Below are 10003 nucleotides of genomic sequence, written 5' to 3'. Positions count from 1 at the left end.
AAAAAAAAAAAAAAGAAAAGAAAAAAAAACCAGAATTCACAATGAAAGAAATTTAAGCAAGCAGCCTAATTAAAAACCAAGAAAATCACTACAGTAGACATTTCTTCAACAAATACAAGCAAGTAACCAGTAAGCAGAAGAAAATACACAAAATATGTTTAAGCATTTAGGAAATGTAAATTAAACCACAGTGGTGTCTCGTTTTGCTCATTTCATATTGGGTAAGGAGATAATGCAGGTGGTAAAGCCCTTGCCAGTTGAGAAGTACCCTTGAGTTCAGTTCTTCCCCACCCATACATATGCAGGGGCAGATACATGCCAGCAATCTTGACGTGAGGGGACAGAAAGAAGACAATTCTTTTACTTTTCTGGACAGGGAGTTCAGCATAAATACCAGTGCAGACTTACTAAGAGACCTCGTCTCAAAATGGATGGATAGCAACTGAGGATGAAGCCAGAAGACAAGCTTCACCCTGCACTTCCACAGGCACATCACTGCACACGCATATGCACACAGATTAACATACTAACAGTGCAAGTAGGCACACATTCCCAACAGACACACACCCTTAAAAACTAATATCAGTGCTCTCAAAATAGAAGGAAAAAACAAAACAAAACCAAAATTAATCAGGCATGTTGGGGAGAGCATGGTAAAATTGAAACCCTTCTATTTGTACATAGATGCTGGGACCACAGAGTATTGCAAACACACGTAAAGAATACAATGGATGTAAGGAGAATTGAATATAGAAGTTATAGCTCCATAACTGCAATAGTTCCACATATTGCCATAGAAAACTGAAAGCACTGGCATGAACAAGTCTTCAGAAAAGAGAAAAAAGCAAAAACAAAACCAAAGCAAAACAAACAAAAAAAAACTAACCTCAAATGTTCTATTAGTAAAAACTAAAACCCCAAAACTTCTCCACATATTTAATAACCCTGTTTCTTCTTGCAGGGCTGAAAATTGCCTTAGGTCTATGGAATCCTTTTAAGAATGACCTCTGTAGCATGGTCTAACTTCACCAAGGTCTGTGTCTCACAAGGGTGCTACTAGGAGAGAGTGAGGGACATGAAGGTGTGGGGACCTTACCGTTTCCCTTAAATAAGACCATTCTGATGAGGTGTTTGAGTTGTAGGAGGACCAGAAGAAGGGTAAAGCTATGCATAGTGTATTGGTTCCCAACTCCATTTTTTCCTCATATACACCTCTTTTTCCACAGACCTTTGTTCTAAAGTAATTCCCACAATACTCTAAAAAGTTACATTATGTAAAACAAATAAAACTGCCTGATATTTGTCCACTTTAAGGAGTTGTGAAATTTGTGTTAATCCATTCTCAAAATTTGAATATACCTCTAGAAAAATTTGGTGGCTCAAGTTATTATTTTATGCCAGGACTTAGAAGGCTGCAATAAAACTATTGCCATGAGTTCAAGTCTATACAGGTCTGCACAAAAGGTTTCAGCAGTGTAGTGTGGCATATTGATGTAAACAAACAAAGGAATATGTGGCTATTTATGACCGTTTAAATATTCCCATATCAATGCAATCAATTTTCATTGATGAAACAAACATAAATGTTCCTACTCATAATTATGTTCTTTTTGTTAATAATTTGAAAGCAAATAATTTTTTAGATTTTCTAAAACAATTTATGCAGTTGCTCACATTGTGGTCACATTCAGTGAGAGTAGATACATAACAGGATCTAGAAAGGAAGGCCAACATCTTTATGACCCAAAGTAATACGATGTCTTGGTTTAAAATTTAACCTAAATGGGAATAAGTGTGCGTATTAGTGAATTCGTTCATTTAGAGGCTGTACATTATTCAAAACGGATAATGGAATTCATTATCAGCAGAATTCAAATCGAAATGGTCGACAGTGGAAACTACCACCCCCTTTATTGTGAATTGTGAATTCTTTAATAGCATGAAAGTCAGTAGGAAGCTTGAACTGACGCACAGAAAGTAAGGTATTCACTGTCTAAATGCTTCAGTGAATCTTCATAGTCAGTCTGAGGATGAGCACAGAAGAGCATAGAGATAAAGGAATTACTTTAAAGGAGTTGAGAGAAAAAAAATGAACTGCAGGATGTGAGAAATAGTAGGAATAGCTTCAATTAAACTAAGGAAAGATTGATTAATGCTAAAAGCCACAGGGGTCAACAGTAAGAAAAAGCCTCAGAGTAAGAAGTAACTGAGGAGTTATGTGACAAGAAAATAAATTAATTTAACTCAGGAGCCAGGAAAGCATCATTATCCAGTTCTGACTCAAGGTCAATATAAGAACAATGAAATAACTCAGAAGAAATTCCAATTTGGCCTGAAGATCTACAATGAATAAAATGGTTAGAAGGGCAGAAGCAAGGAGAGAAGTGGAGGAGAATCTCTCATCCTCTGTAACATGTCACACACAGTCCCCAATTCATCCTTCTCACTTTCAAATCTAATTCTGTGTAAGACAAAGTACACATTGTCTTATTGCTCAAGTAAGTCTTTTGTAGAAGATCTGATTTATAGTGTTCTCCAACTTTTGTGGTATCAATGCTATGCCACACTCAACTTGAAACTACCCCAAGGCATCTGCTGGCATAGAAAAAAAAATAATAGTCTCTTTATAAATAGGCATGAGCTGGCAGGAGCACAGCACTATTTTTATTATACAAAAGGAGGCACTAAACCCACAAAGGCATATTCAAATTTATGTAAAATTTTTCTGGCTCAAAAATCCATATCTGAACTGGGTGTGATGTTATATGCCTGAAATCTTAGCACCAGAGAAGCTGTCAGAGAGTTCAAGGCCAGCTGGGCTACTTAGGGAAACAGTCTATCAAAGAAGGGATTGAAAGGAAGAACATTTTTTTTTGAGTTAAAGTTATAATCTATATCTTTTTAAAAATCAGACTTCAGAAACCAGACAACCACAGTAATAGCAAAGGATGTCCTATGGATAAAGATATGGAAAAGGCAAGATTATCTTGGATCTCATAACTGGACAAGAATTCAGAGTTAAATGAGAGAACTGAGAAATTAAAAAGTTAGAAGTAGAAAAGTGGATTCAATCATTATTTGGATAGTAATTCTTTCCATAGCAAGAAATAAGAGTAAAAAGAATGAGCATTTTCTTTGAACAACCAAAGACAGAACTCCACCAATATTTAAGCATTCTATTTTTATCTCTATTACCAACAAAATAAAGTCAGTCCACTGAAGAGACTCTGGGATCTGGAATCCTCATATTAAAGGACTTACTACGTAGAAAAACCTAGATACCAGCAGTTGAAGAATTAATAAAAAAAGTGATAAACGCATGCAATGTTATTAACTCAAATATGGAGAAGAACAAAGTCTTTGCATTTACAATTAAATGGGTGGAATTAAAGAATGTTATGCTAAAGAAATTAAACCAGACAAATAAAGACAAATATTAGATATTCTCTCTCATCTGTGAAAATTAACAAAGCTTATCTGAATGAAGAATAATGAGTGATAAAGGTTGTAGTGTTTAGGGATGTCCACGAAAAACAGTTGCCTGTAGTTACTACAAACTGTATGCTTTAGAGAATGATGCAGTGAAGCTTGTTTGTATGTACAGATAAAATGTATTATCCCAAATTAAAATACTATGTAAAAGCAAAAAGATGATATATGCAAGCAATTCTACTTCAACTTCTTCAAATCTTGAGAAAGGGATTTGAGAAATTAAGCACAAGAAATACCTCAGTGTAAAAAACCAGGGATAGACCCAGGGCCATGGTTATGCTGTGAATATTTAATGACTAGGGAGAAAGGAAAAGAAGACAGTATATACAGAGCTGAGAACCTTAGAAAAGGCTGGTAGCATTCAATTTAACAAAATAAAGTTGACCTTTGAAAAGTATTATTTTGAACTCTAGAAACTCACCTAAATGCTTATTTATTTTCTATTGGAGATGTATACCATTAAAAAAAAAAAAAAAAAAAAAAAAAAAAAAAAAAAAAAAAGACAGTCAGAAAAGAAAAACCATGTAGCCTAAAAAAGATAAGAAAAAAAGCTAGGTATTTCACACAGTCTACTTATCTGTGAAATATGGATAGAATGCAGTTTATTATATCATTTTCTACACTAATGGTTACATACATTATAAAAAGGTGTATTTCTAGGCTGGAGAAATGGCTGAGTTATTAAGAATGCATAGTGGTTTTACAGAGTATCTGAGTATGGTTCCCAGTACCCATGCAGGTGGCTAACAACCAATTCCTGCAACATCTGAGCTGGAATTATTCTGTGGCCTCAGTGGGCATCTATACTGATGTGCGCATAACTCCACAGAAGTATAAACACTTACCTATGTTTGCAATAAAGATAATTTAAAATTGTCAAAACATTTATATATAAACACAAGCCTCACATGGGGCCATTCATAATAGAGAACCTAAAAGAATATATAGGCATTGTATTAAATCATTATTGCAAAAAGTAGCTGCAAGTTCCAGGGACATTGCTGACATCACTATGGAGATATGGTCTGTGGTATAGTAGTGTGCTTCTGTTGTACTCATAATTTCAAGCCTGAGACACAAATGGGCCTCAGGGCATTCCTCATGTAAGTTGTATCATGAAATAAAATTGATTTCTCTTGCTTCTTGCATAGAAGTTTACTATACCTGAAGTTTATTAGTTGCATCAGACTATCAGTGAGATTTCCCACCACCAACAAGCTGAATTGGGGGAAAATCAAAGCATATAATCAAATATCTGACTGTGTAGACTGCTGCCTTTAATTCCCAATTTGTATAAGATAATTTATTAACTTATTAATTTTATTAACTTATACAATTATATCACCATAATTAATATTTTATGACAAGAAAGAAAAATTTGAAGCAAAATTGTTTCATTGCTTTGCTCAATAGAAATAGCAGAGTTTCATTTAAGGCTTAAAATAATGTGATCCAAAAAGAAAACTGCATTTGCAGGAAACTGTATGTAGAGACTGAGGGAAGACAGGAATTCTACAAATCACTCAAAGAATAAGGAAGAAAGACTTGTAAACATACTGAGACAAAACTAAGGGTGTTGCCTCTAGGAAGTGAATGAGAAGAGTAGGAGATTAAATTAAGAGAACAAAAATGAATAATTAAGTCCATTTCCTGAGAAAAATCCAATTTAGGATGCGCACCTAAGTCAAATGAACACATAGTGAAGTTATATTGTAACGAGTATCAAAACTCTCAAAAATTCTCTAACACTTTCAGAAATACTAGAGAAGTTATGTGAAATATATATATGAAAAATATAAATATGTAAACTATATATACCTTTGAAATATGTATATATAATAAATATGCATAATATATAACTTTGAAATACATATATATATATATGAAAGAGAGATAGAGAGTGGAGAAAGAGGAAGAGAGAAAGCAAACTTGATTGAAAAATATTTAAAGAAAGAGGCCCTTAAAAGTGTGCAATAACAAACTTAATAGTAGGGAAAGGATAGCAGTAAGAGGACCATCCAGTCACAGCTCCTTCTTCCACACAAGGCGTGCTTATACAAGAACCCTAGGGTTCAGTTTTGTGTCACAAGTAACACACAAATGTAAACCAAGGATGTAAATCATGATGCAAAGATTAAATAATAACAGTATCCCTAGTGTCTGAAGAGATGCTTTTTCAGTAAGTCACTTCCATACAAGCCAGGAGGTTGGCATCTGAATCCCTGAGATTCACGTCACTACCTGGTGTGCTTGGCCAGTAATATTTGGCTCCTGCCTTGTATTGCAGCCTCAGAAAGTGGACAGGTTAGTGAGACTAGCTCTGGGAGTGAGCTCTGGGTATAAGTAAGAGATACACACACACACACACACACACACACACACACACACACACCACACACACGCTCACGCGCGTGCGCGAATAAGAAAAGAAAAGTCTCTGGATTGTCCTTCCTTCAGTCTCTGTTCCATACTTTGTCTCTGACTAAGAGACTACTCTACCTGAGAATCCTTCCCATATTCAGTCATCAAATCCAGACACTATTGTGGATGCCAGCAAGTGCTGGCTGACAAGAGCCTCATATAGCTGTCTCTTGAGAGGCTCTGACAGTACCGGACTAATACAGGAGTAGAGGCTCACAGCCATCCATTGGACTGAGCACAGGGTCCCCAAGGAAGGAGCTAGAGAAAGGATCCAAGGATCTGAAGCGGCTTGCAGCCCCTTGGGAGGAACAACAATATGAATTAACTAGTACCCTCAGAGCTCCCATGGACTAAACCACCAACCATGGTGGGACTCATGGCTCCAGCAGCATATGTAGCAGAGGATGGCCTAGTCAGTCATCAATGGGAGGAGAAGCCCTTGGTCCTGTGAAGGCTCTATGCCCCAGTGTAGGAGAATACCAGGGCCAGGAAGCAGGAAAGGGTGGGTTTGTGAGCAGAGGGAGAGGGGAGGGAATAGTTTTTTTTTTTTCTTTTCGGTGGGGAAACAGGGAAAGGGGATATCAATCAAAATGTAATTAAAGAAAATATCTATTAAAAATAAATTAAAAGAAGAGAAAGAAAAGAAAAGAAAAGAAAAAGCTGGAAATGGAATGGACAAAGATTCCCAATATCAATGTCAGCAGTTCCAAAGGCCCAGGCTCAAATGTAAATGCCCTCCTCAATAACACACATTCACACATTCAAATCATAACATAAAAGCAAAACAGTTACTTATTTTGTACTACTGGAGTGGGAAATCACCTTTTTAGTGACGCTTGAGAGATTAAAAAAATGAATAACTGGGTTTTGAAAATGCTATAAAGGCACACACCTGATGGTAGTTTTTAGGTCTGCAGTATGGCTGTCAGCAGTAAAGTCAATTTAAATGTGTGAGTAGACAAAAAACCAGAGGGTCCTAACTTAAAAACATGAAGAGCAATCAAACAACTGTAACAAAAGAGATACATTATTTTCAGTGTGAAGAACAAATCTTTTATGTTGAGACCCAATCTTTTGGGTTCATACTCCATCCTAGCGAACCTGACCTGAGGCTGAACTCAAGTTAAGTAACAGTCTAGTCCCTAGCACCAGTTTCCAGGCTACCCCTCAATAAGATCTGTATCTAACACCAGTTTCCAGTTTGTTTATCTGCACCCCCAGGTTACATGCCTGCCCCTGACACTTCAGTTCCTAACAACCACCAATCAGGAGGAAATCAGAAGTTAAACAGACTTTGGCTCCCAGCACCAGCCAATTATGTTAAAGGCCATAAATGCATGCCCCCATCCCCAATCAGATGTGTAACAGACTAGATAGCCTCTTCTTGCATCTATATAAACACTTGCCTAATACTAGGCTCAGGGCTCCACCTTCCTGCTCTGTCAGGGTTGGCTGGCAGGGAGTCCAAGCTTGAGCTTGAATAGGGACCCTAATGCAATTACATGAGATTCAAATCCTTGGTGGTCTTCTGGGTTTCACAAACGTGTCTTGGCACAACAATGTAATTTCTCAAAAATAATAATCCATTGACAGCAGAGAAAACAAAGGCAAATGATAATTGACAGTGACGTGTGAAAAGCATCAATAAAGATAAGGTAAGTAGACTTGAGGATGAGCAAACGCAGCACAGGGGGTCTCGGAGCTTTATTCTGATGGGGAAAGAAAAGCACTAAGATGCTCCATTGCTTCCACTAGATAATATTACACATGACAACTTCATCTTGATAAATGGTGTGGTTCGTAATGTGATTTTTAGAATAAACCATAAAAAAAAAATAGGCAAGTACTATCTAAAACTGTAATAGCTAAATTGAATTCATAAACTTTTAGAGGGGAAAGCTAGATGATAAAAACTTCAATTTAAGAGAGAATTAAAGCATTTTCATTGTGTTTCATTTTGCATAATTTCCATTGCCTTTTAAAGCTGTTTTTGTTTTTGTAATATCCAATCAATCAATGATTACATTTTTTCTGCCTTTCATTATACACATTGTAGTTTCCAAATATAGAGATTGGCCAAATACTTTTCAAGTATTCAGGGAACCTACTAATATTTTTTTTTAACGTGGAATGATAATATTCTGTTTCCACCGCCTCTGCTTATGTTCGCATGTTTTGAGTGGATGTCTAGCGGTTGATTCATCTTTTTACTATGGGTTCCTCTTGCTACTGTACATGACTCATATATTTATGCGATCAGATGAACATACTATTTATATTTTGGTCTCTTTCTATTTTTACATCACTATTGATAACATCAGGTTTTGTTCTGCTATTATTTCACTTTGCATATTTTTTTAGTGATTAATTCTTCAAGGAGAATTGGAGTAGTAGCTGTTGGCTTGACTTGTCTCTTATGAAGATTCATGTTATCCCTGAGAAAGTAATGACCCAAAATTCTGATATTTATTTTCCTTGCAGATGTGACCACCACTGCTCCTTTCTAAACATGGGGTACCATTTCCTTTGAGACTGGAAGTGGCTTTCTTCCTATGTATTTTGCATAGAATGAATCACCAAGGTCAGACTGCGAAAGTGTATATAATTTCTCTGTGTATAGCTTTCTAGTCTTTGGTTCCTGAGGTTCATTACTGAGATATAATAGCACAAACAATCTCACGTTTCAGAAGTTTAACAATTTATTATTATCACTAGTGTCTTGAGGCAGAACACGGAATTAAACAAAAGTTTTAATGTCAATTGTTTCCCGATTCTCAGAAACAGTAGCATTATTCCCAAAATAGGAGAAAGGACAAATACTTGGATTTTACTATGTTAGACATAATAAAATATAAAGCAGGAGATGAAAAACAAAACAAATAAACAAAACAATTTTAAGCTAAAAATATGGAAGTGAAGTCTTATTATTTTGCATCCTTTCATTAATAGAATTTCATTATCACAGTTAATTTCTGTAACACCAGTCACTAAAGTACATTTAAAATTCTAATTATTATAGCAAACACATTAGACTGTATAAAACATAAGCCAAGGGTTGCTATGCAATAGACAAACACTCATTTTCAAAAGGAACCTTTTTTTAGTAGTAAATTATAATACTTTTCTTAAAAATCTGTTCATGACTGGTTACTGTGGGTACATAATACAATTAAGCACATATAAAGACATTAAAGTGGATAAGAGGTTTCACATTTCTTTCTTAGATATTTCACCTGACTATGATAGATGAGGTGATTGGCAGAGAATTTCAGACAGCAATGAATAAAATATACTGAACAGAAACAAAGACCATGACATCATTAAAAATAAACTGTGAATAAAAAGAAAGTGTGTCTCTATGAAGAGTCACTAACTAGGGGAAGAAGTGGAGCCCTGCTAAGCCAGAAGAACCATGGGGGAAAGTAACTGTCTCGGTAAGGAGGAAGGTTACTGGGAAGAAAAGAATGAAATGTCACATAAGAAAGGACAGCAGTACACAGATCCTCTGAGGGGAGCACTCGAAGATATTCAACAGTAATGCACTCAACCAGGTGTGTGACAATTAACCCTGGCAAGACAAGGATGCTCACTATGTCTCATGGCCTACAAAAAGAATTCTCTTGTTTGTTCAATATTTAATAAGAAATAAAGCATTCCAATTTCATGCTCTTTTTAATGACTGTATACTTCACAATATTAATTTACCATTTGTTTCCATTTTTGTAATTTCCTTCTATCAGAGAGCGATGTTAAATCTTTGGCAATAACATCTTAATGTAGAGGAAATATTGTTCACTGCAGGATTTCGTTACACACAGGTACTGTTGATGGTCTCACAAAGTCAGATGAGAAGAATACTTGAAATCCTAACCGACTTTCAAAGACAGTAGAAGCAGCAAGTACTATAACAATGTGTACGTGTTATAGTATGAGGTACAGAAAAAGGCAATTCCTTCTTGTTTGTGTTGGTCTCAGACAGAGAACCTAAATCTACCCAAGAGAAAAGTTTCACAAACACATTCCGACACATATATACACACACTCCACACACCAAAAATAATAAGAAAACTCCAAAATCCTTTATGGGATC

The 10003-nt window shown here is 35.8% G+C and overlaps 1 protein-coding gene across 2 annotated transcripts in view; it reads right to left on the bottom strand.

Annotated features, from left to right (window-relative positions):
* LOC116083205 (cadherin-10) overlaps positions 1 to 10003 on the bottom strand; it is a 195277-nt gene that overhangs the window by 89768 nt on the left and 95506 nt on the right. The window lies entirely within an intron of this gene.

Source organism: Mastomys coucha, unplaced genomic scaffold, assembly GCF_008632895.1.
Source record: "Mastomys coucha isolate ucsf_1 unplaced genomic scaffold, UCSF_Mcou_1 pScaffold8, whole genome shotgun sequence".
NCBI classification, from domain to species: Eukaryota; Metazoa; Chordata; class Mammalia; order Rodentia; family Muridae; genus Mastomys; species Mastomys coucha.
The sequence above is the reverse complement of the archived record's forward strand: the minus strand, read 5'-3'. Positions and strand labels throughout refer to the sequence as shown.